The 21,699-nt window shown below is 44.6% G+C and overlaps 1 protein-coding gene across 8 annotated transcripts in view; it reads right to left on the reverse strand.

Moving 5' to 3' along the window:
- Positions 1-21,337, reverse strand: part of KLHL5 (kelch like family member 5) — a 128,542-nt gene extending 107,205 nt beyond the window's left edge. For 6 of the 8 annotated variants that reach the window (XM_024106701.3, XM_042843432.2, XM_065596969.1 and 3 more), the window contains exons 1-2: positions 21,027-21,337; positions 6,033-6,116 (exon numbers count right to left, since the gene is read on the reverse strand). The gene's annotated coding sequence lies outside the window, so the exon portion shown is untranslated. Of the gene's footprint in view, positions 1-1,600; positions 1,764-6,032; positions 6,117-21,026 lie in introns of those variants that run through there. The other 2 variants (XM_024106703.3, XM_024106702.3) reach the window with 2 other exon arrangements.
- Positions 21,338-21,699: the final 362 nt, after the last annotated feature.

The following is a 21,699-nucleotide window of genomic DNA, read 5'->3' on the forward strand; positions in this document are numbered from 1 at the left end:
GGTTAGATAATAGGACAAACTTTCTAACTATTAAGCTCTGGAATAGGCTTCCAAGGGAGATTGTGGAATCCGCTCCTGTGACCATTATTGCCTGGGGAGGACCACACTGAGATTGCTCAATCGGGGCAAACCACAAAGAATTATACAGATGATCCCCAAAATTGGTGGTTATTCTAGTAATTAGATTCACCAATCAAGCAACAAAACAGTTTCTACAATACCTTACTGGTTACCCCGAAGCCAAAAACACAGTTCCCTTAAAGCAATCCAGCCTTGCGCTCCCACCCAGACAGCTTAGTCAAATATGATAAGGGCTACTGAAAATCTTGTTCATCAGAAAGTTCTATCAATCCCAGGGGATCGGACACGTTACCCACCATGTCACTGAATATTTCAGATATTACCCAAATACATGCTTTCAGACAATTCTTATTAATAAATTAAGATTTATTAAAAAAGAGAGAGTATTATTATACATAGAGATATGAATAAGTCTTAGGTCAGTTTCATAGCAGAGATAGTGAGCTACTGAGTAGCAAAAGTTCTTTCCAGAATCAGTTTATCAGGTTAGAGTCCAAATATGCAGTCTATATATAGACTTTGTTCTTAATTCTTTCATGAGAATTAGCAGGGTAATCCAAACTGAAGCTGGAGACCTCAGCCTTGCGACTCATGCGTCTCCTAACCAAGCTTAAGCAGATCTGAGATACAGGATTGTGGCCCTCGAGTTCTTTTATAGATCTGTGGAAATCTATTGATAGCCTCTTGACAGCAGGTATTCCTTGGGTGAAGAATAGTGGCTTTGAAGTAAAACCTATTTTCTATGTATACACAGGTACTTAGGCCTGGTCTATACTATGAGTTTAATTAGAATTTAGCAGCGTTAAATCAAATTAACCCTGCACCCGTCCACACAACTAAGCCATTTATTTCTAAATAAAGGGCTCTTAAAATCGATTTCTGTACTCCTCCCTGACAAACGGAGTAGCACCAAAATCGATATTGTCATTTCAAATTAGGGTTAGTGTGGCGGCAATTTGATGGTATTGGCCTCCGGGAGCTATCCCACAGTGCACCATTGTGACCGCTCTGGACAGCAATCTGAACTCGGATGCACTGGCCAGGTAGACAGGAAAAGCCCCGCGAACATTTGAATTTCATTTTCTGTTTGCCCAGCACAGGACAGCACAGGTGACCACAGAGAGCTCATCAGCACAGGTAACCATGGAGCCCGATAATCGAAAAAGAGCACCAGCATGGACCGAATGGGAGATACTGGATCTGATCGTTATATGGGGAGAGGATTCAGTGCTAGTAGAACTTCGTTCGAAAAGACGAAATGCCAAAACTTTTGAAAAAAATCTCCAAGGGCATGATGGAGAGAGGCCACAATAGGGACTCAGAGCAGTGCCACGTGAAAGTCGAGGAGCTCAGACAAGCCTATCAGAAAACAAAGGAGGCAAACGGTTGCTCCAGGTCAGAGCCGCAGACATGCCACTTCTACGCTGAGCTGCATGCAATTCTAGAGGGGGCCGCCACCACTACCTCCCCCCACCTCTGACCGTGGATTCCGAGGCGGGGGTAATCTCATCAGCCATACCTGAGGATTCTGCGGACGGAGAACAGGAGGAGGAGGAGGATGAGCTTCTGGAGAGCACAAAGCACTCCATTCTCCCCAACAGACTGACTGAAGTACCGTCCCAAGCCTCCGAAGCCAGTACTCAAGACCATGACCCCATGGAAGGGTCCTCAGGTGAGTTTACCTTTTAAAATATAAAACATGGTTTAAAAGCAAGCGTTTTTTAATGATTAATTTGCCCTGAGGACTTGGAATGCATTCGCGGCCAGTACAGCTACTGGAAAAGTCTGTTAACGTGTCTGGGGATGGAGTGGAAATCCTCCAGGGACATCTACATGAAGCTCTCCTGGAAGTACTCCAAAAGCCTTTGCAGAAGATTTCTGGGCAGTGCAGCCTTATTCCGTCCTCCATGGTAGGACACTTGACCACGCCATGCTAGTAGCAAGTAATCTGGTATCATTGCATGACAAAGCCTGGCAGTGTATGGTCCCGGTGTTTGCTGGCATTCAAGCAACATCCGTTCTTTATCTCGCTGTGTAATCCTCAGGAGAGTGATATCGCTCATGGTAACCTGGTTGAAATACGGGAATTTAATTAAGGGGACAGAGGTGGCCCTTTCTACTGGGCTGTTTGCCTGTAGCTGAAAAGAAATCCTTCCCTGTAGTAAGCCAAGCGAGGGGGGGAGGAGAGGGGATTGGCGCTAAGCTTTTCACATGTGGCTAGCAGGGATCTTCCCCACGCGGTGGGGGAGGGATAAAGCGATCATCCCAGAGAATTGGATGGAGGGGGGGGGTTAGTTTGTTTTCTGCTGCTGAAGGTTAACAGGAAAACCGCAGCACTCAACAGGCTTTGCTTGGTATGTGGGAAAGGAGGACGCAGAAGCTGAAAGACAATGGCTTACCATGGCCGCACGCAAGCCAAATTCTGTTACCTGCGTCTGTGATCTCTAGCAGCAAAGCCACAGGCACTCAACATTAAGAGGCAAAATGCGACCTTGCACAGAAATCACATGTGCTATATAATGTGAATAGTGTTGTTCACCGTGAAAGAGTATAAGCATTGTTCTGTAAAATGTATCTTTTTAAAAAATTCTCTCCTTTTTTCCCTCCCTCCAGCAGCTGCAAATTTTTCAAGCCTCCCTCCTCCGTCCCGAAGGCTATCTCAGATAAGGCGTCGGGAAAAAAGGACACGAGACGAGATGTTCGCGGAAATCATGGAATCCACCCGCAATGAAAGAGCTCATCTGAATGAGTGGAAGGACACGGTTCCAAAGTATGGGAAAGATGTCAGTGAATGTGAGGACAGGCGGGACCAACATGAGGACATGAGGGATGCTCGAGATGAGAGGTGGCGGCAGGAAGATCTGAGGTGGCAGGATGCAACGCTGGGGCTGCTGCGTGAGCAAACAGACATGCTCCAGTGTCTGGTGGAGCTTCAGGAACGGCAGCAGGATCACAGACTGGCACTACAGCCCCTGTATAACCCACCTCACCATGTTCCATAGCCTCCTCACCCAGACATGTAAGAACGTGGGGAGGGAGGCTCCGTGCACCCTCCCATTCCACCCCAGTGGACAGGCCAAGAAAAAGGCTGTCATTATTTTAAGCTTTTTTTAGTGGACTTTTCCTTCCCGCCGATCCTCCTCCCAAACCCCACCCGGGCTACCTTGTCAGTTCTCTCCCTCTTTTTATAATCAATTAATAAAGAATACATGATTTTTAAATGATAGTGACTTTATTTCCTTTGAAAGCAAGCTGGGATCGAAGGGGGAGGGTGGGTTGCCTACAGAGAATGAGTCAATAAAGGGGTGGGTTTTTATCGAGAAACAAACAGAACTTTCACATGGTAGCCTGGCCAGTCATGAAACTGGTTTTCAAAGCTTCTCTGATGCACCGTGCTTCCTGATCTGCTCTTCTAATCGCCCTGGTGTCTGGCTGTGTGTAATCAGCAGCCAGGCGATTTGCCTCAGCCTCCCACCCCGCCATAAACATCTCCCCCTTACTCTCACAGAGATTGTGGAGCACACAGCAAGCAGCAATAACAATGGGGAGATTGGTTTGGCTGAGGTCTGAGCGAGTCAGTAACAAATCGCCAGCGACCTTTTAAACAACCAAATGCACATTCCACCACCATTCTGCACTTGCTCAGCCTGTAGTTGAACAGCTCCTGACTCCTGTCCAGGCTGCCTCTGTATGGCTTCATGAGCCATGGCATTAAGGGGTAGGCTGAGTCCCGAAGGATAACTATAGGCATTTCAACATCCCCAACGGTTATTTTCTGGTCCGGGAAGTAAGTCCCTTGCTGCAGCCGTTTAAACAGAGTAGTGTTCCTGAAGATGCGAGCATCAGGAACCCTTCCCGGCAAGCCCACGTTGATGTTGGTGAAACGTCCCGTGATCCACCAGTGCTTGCAGCACCATTGAAAAGTAACCCTTGCGGTTTATGTATTGGGTACCCTGGTGCTCTGGTGCCAAGATAGGGATATGGGTTCCATCTATTGCCCCACCACAGTTAGGGAATCCCATTGCAGCAAAGCCATCCACTGTGGCCTGCAAATTTCCCAGAGTCACCACCTTTCGTAGCAGCAGCTCAATGATTGCTTTGGCTACTTGCATGACAGCAGCCCCCACAGTAGATTTGCCCACTCCAAATTGATTCCCGACTGACCGGTAGCTGTCTGGCGTTGCAAGCATCCACAGGGCTATTGCCACTCGCTTCTCAACTGTGAGGGCTGCTCTCATCCTGGTATTCTGGTGCGTCAGGACTGGGGAAAGCAAGTCACAAAGTTCCATGAAAGTGCCCTTACGCATGCGAAAGTTTCACAGCCACTGGGAATCGTCCCACACCTGCAACACTATGCGGGTCCCACCAGTCTGTGCTTGTTTCCCGGGCCCAGAATCAGCGTTCCATGGATAAAACCTGCCCCATCAACAACATGATCTCCAAAGCGCCGGGAGCCACGGTTTGAGAGAATTCTGTGTCCATGTCCTCATCACTCTCGTCGCCACACTTCCATCGCCGCCTCCTCCTTGCCTCGTTTTTCTGGTCATGGTTCAGCATAAACTGCATCATAATGCGCGAGGTGTTTACAATGTTCATGACTGCTGTCTTGAGCTGAGCAGGCTCCATGCTTGCCGTGGTATGGCGTTTGCTGTGTTCACCCAGTTTTTTGCCCCATCAGGCACTGGGATCTCAACCCAGAATTCCAATGGGCGGAGGAGACTGCAGGAACTATAGGATAGCTATGAGATAACTACCCACAGTGCAACGCTCTGGAAATCGACGCTAGCCCCGGTACATGGACGCACATCGCCGAATTAATGTGCTTAGTGTGGCCGCATACATTCGACTTTATACAATCTGTTTTCAAAATTCGAATTCTGTAAATTCGGATTAATCCCATAGTGTAGACATATCTTATGCTGATGAATGCAACTAAGGGTAATATCCATTAATCAGTTCCTAGACAGTTTACTAAACTTCAAAAAGAAATATAGACAATGATGTTATTAAACCCAAGTTTCATCTAAATGTTAATATTCCCTTTTGATCTCTGAATCAATAGAATATAGTAACAGACAGGAACCATCTGGTTACATTGTTAACCTCTAACAAGATATGGGTAAACACAGACAAATACAATCACTATCTTCTTCTAATTCTCCAACAGTACAAGTCTACATTTCAAAGCTCTAGTCTATCTAACATGGCTTTGTTAGCTATTTATAAAGAATGGCCCTAATTTTTCTTTAAAGGTAGAATTTGGGACATTTAGCCTACAAGTTGCTTACCCCTTTCTGGCTCAGTGTCACACCATCACTGGAGGTTTTAAAAACAGATTGGACAAACACTTGTCATGGATGATCTAGGTTCATTTGGTCCTGTTTCAGCAGAGGAGGCTGGACCTGATGACCTCTTGAGGTCCCTTCCAGCCCTACATTTCTAGGATTCTAAGAATTCCTGTGAAGTGTGACTGCAGATGCCAATGAACAGTAATGGACACAACATATGCAGAGTAAACTTGGTCAGATCTAGACCTTTCTGGATGGTCATCTGCATTTCCAGCCTTTTACCATCTCAGAAAAGAAATGCAGAGAAGTTGAGTTTGGCGCATAAAAGACACTGCAGTTCATTTATCACCATGTGATAATCAGCTATTCGCTTAGTAAATGACTCAATGAACACAGAATTTCCTTCTCAACTTGTGTCTTATCAGATTCCTTATCTTGAGGAGTGTATCAGAAACTCAGAAAGTGTTCAACCTTTTCACCAACTTCATACACCATTAAATAGATGTGCAAAAAAAAAAATTCAAAATCCTCAATGACACAATGAGTTACATTAACTTTGGATGCATCTAGCCATGGCTAAATAATCTGGAAGCTCCAGTCGGCCTCTTTTTATCAGGAGGTCCACTGTAGCCTTTGGCACTAGATTCTAAATATAATAATTACCTATACTGTTTCTCTAGATGTTCATAGAGCCCTGTAGTTCCATTTGTTCTCCTCCTTCAAAATGTTCCAGGTAGATAAGAGAACCTAAAGGAGGAAAAACACACATTAAAATAATTAATAAAAAAGTGAATAGTTGAAAAAACTGGATGTTAGACTGTATCCACAACTAGCATGTAAAACTAACTGTGGGCAAGTCTCAAAATACAGCTATAGAATAAATTTAGTTCATAAGAACGGCCGTACTGGGTCAGACCAAAGGTCCGTCTAGCCCAGTATCCTGTCTACCGACAGTGGCCAATGCCAGGTGCCCCAGAGGGAGTGATCTCTCACCTGCCATCCATCTCCACCCTCTGACAAACAGAGGCTAGGGACACCATTCCTTACCCATCCTGGCTAATAGCCATTAATGGACTTAACCTCCATGAATTTATCCAGTTCTCTTTTAAATGCTGTTATAGTCCTAGGCTTCACAACCTCCTCAGGCAAGGAGTTCCACAAGTTGACTGTGCGCTGTGTGAAAAAGAACTTCCTTTTATTTGTTTTAAACCTGCTGCCCATTAATTTCATTTGGTGGCCCCTAGTTCTTGTATTATGGGAATAAGTAAATAATTTTTTCTTATCTACTTTCTCCACATCACTCATGATTTTATATACCTCTATCATATCCCCCTTAGTCTCCGCTTTTCCAAGCTAAAAAGTCCTAGCCTCTTTAATCTCTCCTCATATGGGACCCGTTCCAAACCCCTAATCATTTTAGTTGCCCTTCTCTGAACCTTTTCTAGTGCCAGTATATCTTTTTTGAGATGAGGAGACCACATCTGAACGCAGCATTCAAGATGTGGGCGTACCATCGGTTTATATAGGGGCAATAATATATTCTCCGTCTTATTCTCTATCCCCTTTTTAATGATTCCTAACATCCTGTTTGCTTTTTTGACCGCCTCCGCACACTGCATAGACGTCTTCAGAGAACTACCCACGATGACTCCAAGATCTTTTTCCTGATTCGTTGTAGCTAAATTAGCCCCCATCATATTGTATGTATAGTTGGGGTTATTTTTTCCAATGTGCATTACTTTATATTTATCCACATTAAATTTCATTTGCCATTTTGTTGCCCAATCACTTAGTTTTGTGAGATCTTTTTGAAGTTCTTCACAGTCTGCTTCGGTCTTAACTATCTTGAGCAGTTTAGTATCATCTGCAAACTTTGCCACCTCACTTTTTACCCCTTTCTCCAGATCATTTATGAATAAATTGAATAGGATTGATCCTAGCACTGACCCTTGGGGATCAATGTGAAATGTACTTAGTTTTCATCCCATGACAGTTGGTGTTGGAGAAGTGTTTTAAAAGAGTCAAGGTCACAATTTTGGCATTTACACTATCAAAGGAATCTCTCTTAAAGAGAGAGAGAGAGAGAGAGAAGGTCATCAAGACCACCAATGTTCTCCCCTGTTGTCTTTTAGAATCCACTGGCTCATATGCCCATACTGATGCTGTTCAAAGAGGCGTCAACAGAAGCCTTTGGCAATTGCTATCACTGGTCTCCTATGGTACACATTCTTTGGCTACCTTAGAAAGTGATACATGGCTTTAAGCAGAGCTCCACTAGAATAAGTCACTTACTTGTGTACTTGCATCGAAATGGCCTAGGACACCATTTCTCAAATGTGGCCACCAGGGGCTTTTCTTGTGGCCACAGCCTCCTGGGCTGTGATTGGGGTGGGGGGCAAAGCAGGGGCCCCTCCCTCTCCCTGGTGCTCCTGGATGCACCGCCTTGGTGTTGGTTGCTGGGGCCGCCAGCAGGGACTGGGCCCTGCCCACTTCTGGAGACACCTGGGGCACAACGCTGGAGCAGCAGGCAGCCAGTGTGTTCCCCACCTTCCCAGGTGCGGTGAGGCTCAAACCACGGGGCTCCAGCTGCGTGGTGGCAGGCCCCATCCTCCAGACACGGGGCTTCAGGCTCCAGCCTCCCGCTGTCTCCCCTGACCACCCACCCACCCCCATTGCTCCTGGCCTCGCTGCCTCCCCCGATCTCCCATCCAGGGCTTAATTTGTCCCCAGGCTTGCAGGGCTGAGTAAGTCTGCTGTGAAAAGTAGTACTTGTGTGTTGGTTAATATCACTTTCCACCACAGGCATACTAGCTATCAATAAATAGTTTACAATAATTTGGACGTGTGTATGTGCATATTTATTTGTTTTTCCTAAAGCTCATTTAGTATTTTAGGGGAAAGCATGAGTGGCCACCAGCAAGAGTTGGCCACACTCTGAGGCCACCAAATAATTTGTCCTGAGAACCCCTGGCCTAGGAACATGATGCTTCAGTTCTGGGCTAACTAACTGTAAGACATATTGGAGGATTCAAATGTGTTTTAGGTGGTTCTGCAGGACCCAAGAGCACTAAGCAACAATTGTGAACCTCGTCTTTGCCCTTTCCCTAATCATGCAAGAGTATAAAGAACATCAAAAGATCACAGTCTAGGCATACCTTTAAATCACTTGGAGAGAACAACATATGTAGTGACAAATTGCACTGATGGCACACAGAGCAAAAAGCAGGAGGAGGAAATTACAGCGAGGGGAGTAACAGGCCTGAATCCAATTTGGGTCAACATCCATAGCACGGTTACTCCTCAAGAGATAAGAGACACCCGAGAGGGGACCAGAGAAAACTCAGATGCACCTTGACATCAGCTAGCCTACTTTAGCAAGAAGCAGCAGCCAGCTGATGTCTCAGATGTACTAAAGGTATAGTGAAAACCTTTTTGAGTATCAGTGCACATATACATTAAACACATTTTATTGCCCACTAGGGTTTTAACCCATGACAAACTGACATGGGGCTGAATATGGCTTTCCTTATCTATGCTGACCTCAAAGTCATGGCCACTGGAATAAGAGACCTTCCCCTCTTGCGGGGTCCCAGAGCTCAGGCTCCAGTCTAAGCCCAAACATCTACACAGAAATTTGATAGCCCCACATCCTTAGGTCTGAAAGCCCATCATCTGACCTAGGCTAGCTGCAAGCATTTAATTGCTGTGTAGACGTACCCTAAGGAATTATCAGACTAAAGTCAGTAAGGAACTGAACTCAAAATACAGTGGAACAGTCTAGCACCTTCTTCAGGTTCTCCAGTGACTCATCTTTGAAATCAAAGAGTCCTTGCCTAGTTGTGTGCTCAAAGCAAAAGATCCAAGAATGGAAAATAAGAGATTATTTTATTTGGAGAAGCTATTTTTCTTACTCTTCTGAGGCCTGCTATGAAGACAATTCACATATGATGCACAGTATCTGTAATCCAGTCCTACATTTCTATGATTCTGTGAAGGGGCCTCAATAGTCATCTAGTCAGTCCCCTGCACTCAACACAGGACTTTTCAATGGTGCTGCAAGCACTTGTGGATCACAAGGGACGTTTCACCAACATCAACGTGGGCTGGCCGGGAAGGGTTCATGACGCTCGCGTCTTCAGGAACACTACTCTGTTTAAAGGGCTGCAGCAAGGGACTTACTTCCCAGACCAGAAAATAACCGTTGGGGATGTTGAAATGCCAATAGTTATTCTTGGGGACCCAGCCTACCCCTTAATGCCATGGCTCATGAAGCCATACAGAGGCAGCCTGGACAGGAGTCAGGAGCTGTTCAACTACAGGCTGAGCAAGTGCAGAATGGTGGTAGAATGTGCATTTGGCCGTTTAAAAGGTCGCTGGTGATCGTTACTGACTCGCTCAGACCTCAGCCAAACCAATCTCCCCATTGTTATTGCTGCTTGCTGTGTGCTCCACAATCTCTGTGAAAGTAAGGGCGAGACCTTTATGGCAGGGTGGGAGGCTGAGGCAAATCGCCTGGCTGCTGATTACGAGCAGCCAGACATCAGGGCGATTAGAAGAGCACACCAGGAAGTGCTGTGCATCAGAGAAGCTTTGAAAACCAGTTTCATGACTGGCCAGGCTACAGTGTGAAATATCTGTTTGTTTCTCCTTCATGAAAACCCGCCCCTTTATTGACTCATTCTCTGTAAGGAACCCACCCTCCCCCTTCCCCCAGCTTGCTTTCAAACCAAATAAAGTCACTATCATTTAAAAATCATTTATTCTTTATTAATAGATTATAAAAAGAGGGAGGGAACCCGGGTGGGGTTTTGGAGGAGGATCGGTGGGAAGGAAAAGGCCACTAAAAAAAGGTTAAAAAAATGACAGCCTTTTGCTTGGGCTGTCCACTGGGGTGGAATGGGAAGGTGTACGGAGCCTCCCCCCCCCCACCCGCGTTCTTACATGTCTGGGTGAGGAGGATATGGAACATGGGGAGGGGGGTTATACAGGGGCTGTAGCGGCACTCTGTTTTCCTGCTGCCGTTCCTGAAGCTCCACCAGACGCCGGAGCATGTCTGTTTGCTCACACAGCAGCCCCAGCGTTGCATCCTGCCTCCTCTGATCTTCCTGCCGCCACCTCTCATCTCGAGCGTCCCTCCTGTCCTCATGTTGGTCCCTCCTGTCCTCACGTTGGTCCCTCCTGTCCTCACGTTCACTGGCTTCTTTCCTATACTTTGAAACCGTGACCTTCCACTCATTCAGATGAGCTCTGTCACTGCGGGTGGATTCCATGATTTCTGCGAACATCTCGTCTCGCGTCTTCTTTTTCCGACGCTTATCTGTGATAGCCTTCAGGACGGAGGAGGGAGGCTTGAAGAATTTGCAGCTGCTGTAGGGAGGGAAAAAAAGAGAATTTTTTAAAAAGATACATTTTACAGAACAATGCTTATACTCTTTCACGGTGACCAACACTATTCACATTATATAGCACATGTGATTTCTGTGCAAGGTCGCATTTTGCCTCTTAATATTGAGTGCCCGTGGCTTTGCTGCTAGAGATCACAGGTCCGGGCAACAGAATTCGGCTTGCATGCGGCCATGGTAAGCCATTGTCTTTCAGCTTCTGCGCCCTCCTTTCCCACATACCAAGCAAAGCCCGTTGAGTGCTGCGGTGTTCCTGTTAACATTCAGCAGCAGCAGAAAACAAACTAACCCCCCCCCCATCCAATTCTCTGGATGATCGCTTTATCCCTCCCCCCACCGCGTGACTGGTATCAGGGAAGATCCCTGCTAGCCAAACGCAAAAAGCTCTGGGCCAATTCCCCCGCCCCCCCTGCGCTTGGCTAACTGCAGGGAAGGATTTCTTTTCAGCCACAGGCAAACAGCCCAGTAGGAACTGCCACCTCTGTCCCCTTAATTAAATTCCCGTATTTCAACCAGGTTATCATGAGCGATATCACTCTCCTGAGGATTACACAGCAAGATAAAGAACAGATGTTGCTTGAATGCCAGCAAACACCGGGACCATACGCTGCCAGGCTTTGTCAGGCAATGATACCAGATTACTTGCAGCAAGCATGGCGTGGTCAAGTGTCCTACCATGGAGGACGGAATAAGGCTGCACTGCCCAGAAACCTTGTGGCAAGGCTTTTGGAGTACCTCCAGGAGAGCTTCATGGAGATGTCCCTGGAGGATTTCCGCTCCATCCCCAGACACGTTAACAGACTTTTCCAGTAGCTGTACTGGCTGTGAATGCATACCAAGTCCTCAGGGCAAAGTAATAATTAAAAACCCTTGCTTTTAAAACAAGTTTTATATTTTAAAAGGTAAACTCACCTGAGGTCCCTTCCATGGAGCCCTGGTCTTGGATACTGGGTTGGGAGGGTACTTCAGTCAGGCTGAGAAAAAGATCCTGGCTGTTGGGGAGAACGGAGTGCTGGGTGCTCTCTGCAGGCTCATCCTCCTCCTCTTCCCCGTCCGCAGAATCCTCAGGTGTAGCTGATGAGATTATCCCCGCCTCGGAATCCACGGTCAGAGGTGGGGTAGTGGTGGCGGCCCCCCCTAGAACTCCATGCAGCTCGTCGTAGAAGCGGCATGTCCGCGGCTCTGACCCGGAGCGACCGTTTGCCTCCTTTGTTTTTTGATAGGCTAGTCTGAGCTCCTTGACTTTCACGCGGCACTGATCTGAGTCCCTATTGTGGCCTCTCTCCATCATGCCCTTGGAGATTTTTTCAAAAGTTTTGGCATTTCGTCTTTTTGAACGAAGTTCTGCTAGCACTGAATCCTCTCCCCATATAGCGATCAGATCCAGTACCTCCCATACGGTCCATGCTGGTGCTCTTTTTCGATTATCGGCCTGCATGGTTACCTGTGCTGATGAGCTATCTGTGGTCACCTGTGCTCTCCACGCTGGGCAAACAGGAAATGAAATTCAAATGTTCGCGGGGCTTTTCCTGTCTACCTGGCCAGTGCATCCGAGTTCAGATTGCTGTCCAGAGCGGTCACAATGGTGCACTGTGGGATAGCTCCCAGAGGCCACACTAACCCTAATTCAAAATGATAAAATCTATTTTGGCGCTACTCCGCTCGTCGGGGTGGAGTACAGAAATCGATTTAAAGAGCCCTTTATTTCGAATTAAATGGCTTCATTGTGTGGACGGGTGCAGGGTTAATTTGATTTAACGCTGCTAAATCCAAATTAAAGTCATAGTGTAGACCAGGCCTAAGTAATAACTGAGACCATTCCTCAGAGGTGTTTGTCTAATCTGTTCTTAGAAATCTGCAGTGACAGAGATTCCACAACTTCCCTAGGCAATTTGTTCCAGTGCTTAATCACCCTGACAGTTAGGAAGTTTTTTCTTACTGTACAACCTAAACCTCCCTTGCTGCAGTTTAAGTTCATTGCTTCCTGTCCTATACTCAGAAGTTAACAAGAACAATCTTTTATCCTCCTCCTTGTAACAAACTTTTAGATACTTGAAAACTATTATGTTCCCCTCTTAGGGTATGTCTATACTATCTGTCCGATCAGCAGGCAGCGATCGATCCAGCGGGGGGGGGGGGGGGGGGGAAGAGTCGATTTATCGTGTCTAGTCTAGACGCGATAAATCGACCCCCGAGCACTCTCCCATCAACTCCTGTACTCCACCGGCAGGCGAGGCGCAGGCAGAGTCGATGGGGGTGGGGGGGGAGGCAGCAGTCAACTCACTGCAGTGAAGACAGCGTGGTTAGTAGATCTAAGTACGTCGACTTCAGCTACGTTATTCATGTAGCTGAAGTTGCCTAACTTGGATCGACTCCACTCCCCCCCCCCAGTGTAGACCAGGCCTTAGTCTTCTCTTCTCCAGACTAAACAAACCCAATTTTTTCAATCTTTCCTCATGCTTCACGTTTCTAGATCTTGAAGCATTTTTGTTGCTCTCCTCTGGACTTTCTCCAATTTGTTCACATATTTGCTGAAATATAGCGCCCAGAACGGATGCCTACTTTTAAATGAGCTGCATGTATGAGGATAAGTACATTAATAATTCAGTGTTTTAAATCTCATTTTAACTCAGATTTTCAAACTCATACACAAAATGCATACATTGTGTGCATACACTGTCCAATACACCACCACAAATTAGGACTTACTTGCACAGAATTGTAGGTGTTTATATGGCCCTCATCACCATAGTAGCTGAGTGCTTCACAATGATTAACATATTTTATCTTCAACATCATAGTGAGGTAGGTATGTATTATCCTAATTTTACAGATGGGAAACTGAGGCACAGGGTAGCTTGAGTGACATGCCCAAAGTCATACAGGAAATCTGTGGCTGAGCCAGGACCTGAATTCAGGTCTAGCGAGTCCAAGTTTGGTGTTTTCACCACAAGACTATCCTTCCTCCCAAAAGTGAAATAGAGTCAAATTTCCAAAAGAGTGTATGTCTCCATATATATCTCATAGAGCTGGAAGGGACCCCGAAGGGTCATCTAGTCCAGTCCCCTGCCTTCACTAGCAGGACCAAGTACTGATTTTGCCCCAGATCCCTAAGTAGCCCCCTCAAGGATTGAACTCACAACCCTGGGTTTAGCAGGCTAATGATCAAACCACTGAGCTATCAGGGTTTGATATGGGCTGCCTTGTTTATCAAATTGTTACATAAAAGATTTTATCAAATTGTTACATTTCTAATGTCAAGTTACAGTGGGATTTTTTAAAATGCTCAGTATCGATTTAACTCTGCTACCATTGGAGTCAATAGTAAAGCTCCTATTGAAGTCAAAGGCAGCAATCAGACCACTGCCAAACACTTTTAAAGATATTACCCTTAAACTATTATCTGTATACAATATGAACACTCTCTGAAACCAGTTAAGAAATAAGTAACTGAATGATAGAGCTATAATTCCATGAAGGAGCTCTGAGTGACATCAAACCATGAGATCGAAGCTCAAATCTGGCTATGGACTTATAGCTCCATAATTTCAAAAATGGGCTTGTATTCCATTCTACAGTATATTATACACACATACACCAGGATGACAGATCCATGCACTGCAGACAAGGACTGCCCGCTGTCACCATTCCTATCCTCCCTGTTTTGGGGTTTGTTTTTTTAAGGATAGCATTCCCTCCCACACCAGTACCTTATCCTGCACAGTGTGGCTCTTGCCTCCCATTCCAATGACAGCTTCATGAAGTGACTCTCGTTATGACTGCCTTTTCCCTGCCAGCTCTGACAACGATTTGGGGGGCAGGGAAAGGCAATTACCAGGTTCAACAAGGACAAGTGCAGAGTTCTGCATTTAGGACGGAAGAATCCCATGCACTGCTACAGACTAGGGACCGAATGGCTAGGTAGCAGTTCTGCAGAAAAGGACCTAGGGGTCACAGTGGACGAGAAGCTGGATATGAGTCAACAGTGTGCTCTTGTTGCCAAGAAGGCTAACGGCATTTTGGGCTGTATAAGTAGGGGCATTGCCAGTAGAGCGAGGAACGTGATCGTTCCCCTTTATTCGACATTGGTGAGGCCTCATCTGGAGTGCTGTGTCCAGTTTTGGGCCCCACACTACAAGAAGGATGTGGAAAAATTGGAAAGAGTCCAGCGGAGGGCAACAAAAATGATTAGGGGTCTGGAGCACATGACTTATGAGGAGAGGCTGAGGGAACTGGGATTGTTTAGTCTCCAGAAGAGAAGAATGAGGGGGGATTTGATAGCAGCCTTCAACTACCTGAAGGGGGGTTCCAAAGAGGATGGAGCTCGACTGTTCTCAGTGGTGGCAGATGACAGAACAAGGAGCAATGGTCTCAAGTTGCAGTGGGGGAGGTCCAGGTTGGATATTAGGAAACACTATTTCACTAGGAGGGTGGTGAAGCACTGGAATGCATTACCTAGGGAGGTGGTGGAGTCTCCTTCCTTGGAGGTTTTTAAGGCCCGGCTTGACAAAGCCCTGGCTGGGATGATTTAGTTGGGAATTGGTCCTGCTCTGAGCAGGCGGTTGGACTAGATGACCTCTTGAGGTCCCTTCCAACCCTGATATTCTATGATTCTATTCCAAGAACAACTCACTGGACCATTTAGTCTGGTATCTTGCCTCTAGCAATGATGTGCTTGACTGAAAGAACAGTGATTATTTTAAAATCCTATTTGAAAATTTTGTGCTTACTATAGTTATTGAGTAAAACCCAAGATTAATATAAGTGAAAGCAGCTAGCAAAATTAATTTATGTTTTAAAGTTTATTTTCTTCATGCATTTGACAGCACTTTGCATGTATTCACATCTAGTTTCCCACTGTACAATGACTTATGGACTAGTTTTGCCAAGACTCAATTGAGTAAAGTTACTCACGTGTTTGAGTAGTTCCATTGTCTTTATTTGACATTATCTGTAACTTTTGAACCTAGGCAGTGCAATTCTTATTCATATGCATCTAACACTTTAAAAAAATTGTCTATTACCCTTCAGCTTTAATATTAAAAAAGAAAATTGATGTGACCCTACTAAAACTATAGACTTTCAGTTTGTACATTGTTTTTTAAATGTCATTGTGTGGGGATGCAGAACTAAATGATAATAGACTATCCAGAAAATTGCAAGAGAAGAAAAAAAAAAAAAGATTTAATTCTTAACAGATACATTTTTCCCCCCTCTGAGAATGAATTATTTTCTTCATATGCCAAGAGGAGAACAAGTGTTCATGCAAACATTATGAGTCTGCAGTTTCTGCAAATGTTCTACTGTGAAAGATTTTTAGCTTGATAATCAGTATCTTTAACATATTAATGTTCATAAAGTGAACAATTTAACTAAACTATATCCTTTGAGATAGATGAAGCACAAATGATTCTAATCTACTCTGGTTCCCATACTGTACTCATCCCCATGATATCCAATGGTCTGATTATATATCCTCTAGTCAAACTTGCAAGTCTTTGCATATAATTTTCTGAATTAAATCAAAGGGGCAAAATCAAATTACATATCCCAGTAAATGTCACAGCTATTCATTGAAGCCATGGGCTCTAGTTTACCTGAAAGTGCTCTCTGTGTGGCAAAGAAGCTTAATTAGAGTTGATTCTATTAATTTTCTACTGAAGCAGGCCATAAGATATTAACTTGTTACAAAAATAACCTTTTAATACAACACAACCTATTTTAGTTTTCTTTAAGCAAGACTAGGAATCAAGCTGCAACAACATACATATTTAAGCAAAACTACATTCCCATCTTATGTACAAGAAATATTGTGTTTATACCACCTCATCAAAAGAGAGCTCTAAGTTAATTATAACAATGTGTAAATTATATATCAAAGAAAAAAAAGATTAAAATATATTTGATTGTGATATGCTGACAACTGGAAATGCTGCTCCCCAAAAATTGAACAAAAAATGTATGCTTTCCCTAAGTTTAAAAGTAAATGTAGGAGGTAAGTCATAAAGCTAACCAGTGATTCAGTGAGTAGTTAAGAACCTGCTGTAATCCACACATCATTATCCACTTCCATAAAACACCAAGCAGAATTTTAAAAACCAACTTAAACTGTAATTATCAGTATTCAGACCTGAGCCCAGATCCTCAAAGGTATTTAGGTGCCTATCTGCCTCTTTAGGAACCCAAGTCCACCTCTGGAGGAACCAATGACATTTTGAAAATCATCACACAGCATCTGCCTACCCTGCTAGGCACCTGAGTTTTGGCCGGGTAGCATCTGCAAAGCCACCTATGCTTTGATGCTACCCCACAGCTAACAAGCAGCTTTAAGCCCTAGCTCAAGCTGAAGCCCCAGAGGAGGATTCTCAAGCTAGCTAGGGGGAACACCTGTCTCACTAGTGGGGCCCAATCCTGCAGGCATGCTCTGAGCACAGTTAAGACCTGTGACACCTCACAGCAGGAGGGCCAGAGACAGACCAACAATAGATGAAAGGGGAGCAACACAGCACCTGCACAAAAGACAGGTGGGGGCACAGGGAAAGAGGGTGAGAGTGAGAGATGTGTTGACTGTGAGCAGGAAAGAGAGCAAGAGAGAGAGAGAAAAAAGACAGTTTCAGCTGCTAGGGCATGGCCTACCAAGGCATCTAAGACAGGTCAGCCATTTAACTATAAGAGAGAGTTTGTGGCTGAGGATTCCAAGAGGACAGAGGTACTGCAAAAACATAGAAACAAAATAAATCAGAGCAGAAAATCTCAGAGTCTACAGACTCGAGCTTGCATTGCTTGTGCTATGGAGCTAAAAACAGCCATGCAAACATTCTGACTCAGGTTGGGACTTGGGCTGTGAAGCCCATCTCCTTCCCAGGCTTCAGAGCACGAGGTGGAATGTCTACATGGCTAATTTTAGCACCATAGCATGACCTCAAGTCTGTAGACCAAGAACTTGCTGCCACAGGGGTTTGTTTTTGTTTTTTTGGCAATGTAGACATACCCCAACCTGTTAGCGCCTGCAAAGCTGAGTGGAGCAACAACTAAGTATATGTGAGGATCTGGCCGGTGTTCTTAGCCCATGGGCCATGACCTTAAGATGGGCTGACAGAAGGTTTATATAGTTAAAAGACTGCCTCCCATTCACTGGTAGCATAGTCAGGTCCCAAAGGTCAGCATTTTATTTGATCTATCACATGGAACAGATGGGATTTAGAGAAACAGAGAAGCATTTCTTGCAGCAACTACAAGGAGGTAGAAGAGGCTGTTGTTCCCTTGTCCAAATTGCCTATAGTGAGGAAGAGAAGTAGCATCTACCCACACAAGAAACTCTGTGAAAAGCACAGAAACTGATCCAAAGGACTGTAGGATGTGGTGTTAGAAGAAAATCACAGTAATTTTGGGTGACAGGAGGTAAGAGAAGGAAGACCACTCATCTATATTAATTATCTGTATTATGAACCTTCAAAGTTACTTTGAAATTAACAGCTTCTTTACCATCCATTGCAATGTGCCTTGCTATTTTAAAATAGAATATTTTTAGGGTATATTCAAATCTTGCCTGTCAGAGTTTGTAAGACAATGATGGTTAAGTAGAGGTCTATTCTCAGACCAATAAGCACACAAATGACAGCCCAGATCTTACATGTTACTCCATGCCAATGGATCACTTCATCTGTGCACAGACGCAGTGAAGTCTACAGGGGTCCACCAAGCAGAATCACTTGCAGGATTAGGGCCTATATGTGCACAACACAGAAAATAAATCCTATTCAAGAGTTGAAATGCAGAACTGTGACTATATATATTATTTATGGGAGAGTTTCTGAACTACGATAATGGAATTACTAAAATGTGTTTTACAAGATATTGCACAGAATGATAAATTAACTGACTTTTCTAAAGATGTAGACACTGCAGTTCTCTAGAACAAATAAGTGTCTGTAGTTTTACAACCACACATATATACATATATGTATTTGGAATTATGTCCAAACTGAAACAATGCTATTGTTCCTATTTGTCACTTCAGATGGTGTTCTAAAATATATTTTAAAAATTGTGCTCTTAAATACTAGGTCAAAGTTTTTTTTGGCAATTCACACTTTAAGATACAGTTCTTAAAAATAATTTTCTGGTATAAATGTGTCATCAACTTGAAGTATAGTTTTCATTTAGAACCCAATTCTGTTCCTAAAGTCAGTAGCAGAACTCTCACTCCAATATCATCATGCCACAGGATCTGATCCTGCAAACATTCACTTTCTTATGTGATAGGATAGCAGATGATTGATAACGGAACTACAATTTAACTGCTTAAATGCCTAAAGTTAAGCATACGTAAGCATTTGCAGAATTGAAGCTACACTTTCTTTTTCAAACTACATTTATCTAGCAATGACAAGCATATTTCTATGAATATGTTCCCCTCACATGTGCTACTATCTCATGCTCACCCTCCGCCCAATGAACAAAAATTAAGAATTGTAATCCACATATTACCTAGCAGTGCTACTATAAAAAAAAAGGAGGCACAATACACTTTTACTGACGCTGAGGTGAGTTTCTCTTTTAAAAAGTGTGGTGGTACCTAACATAATATCAATATCAAATGGTCTCATTTATCTTGCTTTCATTACAAAAAGTAAATACATAAATAAAATAAAGACATTATAATTTGTTCAATTTGTGCCCCATTAATTCCCTTGCAATTACACATTTCAAAATTCATCTTCAGTTATGTTAGAAGTTAACAGACAACAACAGTGCATTTCCAAAGGCCTTGCAATTAAACAAATATGTAAAGAAATAAGAGAACCGATCTTTGCAGAAATCCTTGGGGCTTTAAACCACCAATAACAACATTCTGCCAACATTACAAGTATTGAACAACAACAGAGATACCAAAACAGAGATCAACTTCTATGAACTTTTCAAGAAAATACTCTGGCAACACAAGCTAAAGGAAAAGAGAATACAATTCACATACAAATGCTAGTAATAATCCAATTTTGAGATGGAACATGTGGGAAGTCCACAACACAGTATAATAAAGATTTTTAAACATACCAGAAGCCAGAATACTGCCAGTTTTGGTTGCTTTTGTACAAAATTTTATTTTATTTTGAGAGAGGCACAAATTTCTGTAGGCATCAGGAAAAAAAACAATAGAATTCCCCCAGCATAGGAAAGGGAAAGGCCAATAATGGAACTATAATGGCAACTTTTGTTGATTTTAAATTTTGAGAATACTAGAAGTCGTCAGAGGTGAGATTGAACATTATAGTATGAAGACCTATTTTTCCTGATCTTATTCCTCATACCCAAAATAAGTACACTCATGGAAAGAATCTTCAAGAAAAGGAAGTGGAGGTATTGTTTCCAGCAAGATTAAGCAACTGCCCACATAAAAGAGTTTTTGTTTTCTTGAACAACTAAATCCTGATCCTTGCAAACACTTAGGACATGTCTACACAGGAAAGTTATTATACTAGTATATAGTAAGATGAAATTTAAACTGATATAGTGATACCACTATAACTCCTATGTGGCCACTCTTATTCTGGAATAAGGGTGATTTTTTTGTTTTGTTTAATTTATGTCATTTTGGAAGAGGTTTAACTAAACCAAAAAAAAGCCTCTCTTATCACATAATAAGCAGTCGAGCCAGAAATCTGGTCTGGGGAGCCTAATCTAGCACACACATACGGTACTAGCCTAAGTCAAGAGGACACATACTGAATTTAAATTATTTGCTTGTTTTTTTTTTTGGAGCAATTACCTTTGTACAGATTTAGGCCCCGATCCTGCCAAACACTCATAAAAATGACTAGGAGTCTGGTGGCACCTTAAAGACTAACAGATTTACTTGGGCATAAGCTTTTGTGGGTAAAAACCTCACTTCTTTGGATGCATAAAAATGACTGTCACAACTCCCATTGAAGTCAGTCTACGTGGTATTTAAGGGCTTGTCTACAGGAGTGTGACACCCCACTGTTCACGTCGGACTCCCCCACCCGCTGTCCACACACACAAAGTTGAGTCACCTTTTGCACGAGTCTCAAGCCCACGCGACACTGACACAAGTTAAGTTTAGTTCCCTCCCCGCCGTCCCAGTCTCCAGGAGCTTCCTAGGACGGGGCCGCCTGCTCCTCTGTACAGCGCCCACGTCCAGCAGAGCGGCAGGATCGCTGCCCCTCGAAGCGCCCCCTCCCTGCAGCCTTCTACCTCCCGGCTGCCGAGCCATCAACCCGTCTCCCCTTCTCACCTCTCAGGGCAGGGGGGGCTGTCACTGTGAGCCCCCGCTATGCCAGGGGAAGGGAAACTGCAGTCACCGGGCAGCCCCCTCCCCGGCCACCTCTGCTGCAGGACTTCCCGGCTCCGAGCCCCGAACTTGTCCCCCAGGGATCCGGTCCCCCCCCCAGCTCAGGGCGGCTTCATCCAGGCAGATGAAGGGGACCACAACAAGGGGAGGGGCCCTCAGCAACGCCCTCCGCCCAACCGCAGACTCCGCCTCGTCACTCGCGGGAGGGGAAGGCCAGCTCCTCCAACCGCCGTCCGCGCGCCAGCTGACAGTTCACTTCCGCGCGCCTGAGGGGGAAGGAATTAGAGTCGCCGGCCGATGGGGTGGAGATATGCAAAATTAGAGGCGGGGTCGCACCCACACAAGGGAGTGGGCGGGGTTGAGGCACGTCGCCTCAGGAGAGAATGTTGCGTTAGGCCTTCTTCTCAGCAGCGTTAGGCAGGGATAGAGCCATGCTCTCCTCCTCAGAGCTAAGGATTCCCTCTGGCTGGCAGATGGCATGTGGGGGCGCTGCCACTCTTCAGGATATTTATTTGTTCAATTCTGTACTAAACTACAGGAAGGCCAGCTGGGGCAGGCATGCTCAGCTAGCTCCATGAGAGCTAGCACTAGTATAAAAAGTAGCATAACTGCAGTA

This window comes from Chrysemys picta, chromosome 5 (assembly GCF_011386835.1).
Source record: "Chrysemys picta bellii isolate R12L10 chromosome 5, ASM1138683v2, whole genome shotgun sequence".
NCBI classification, from domain to species: domain Eukaryota; kingdom Metazoa; phylum Chordata; order Testudines; family Emydidae; genus Chrysemys; species Chrysemys picta.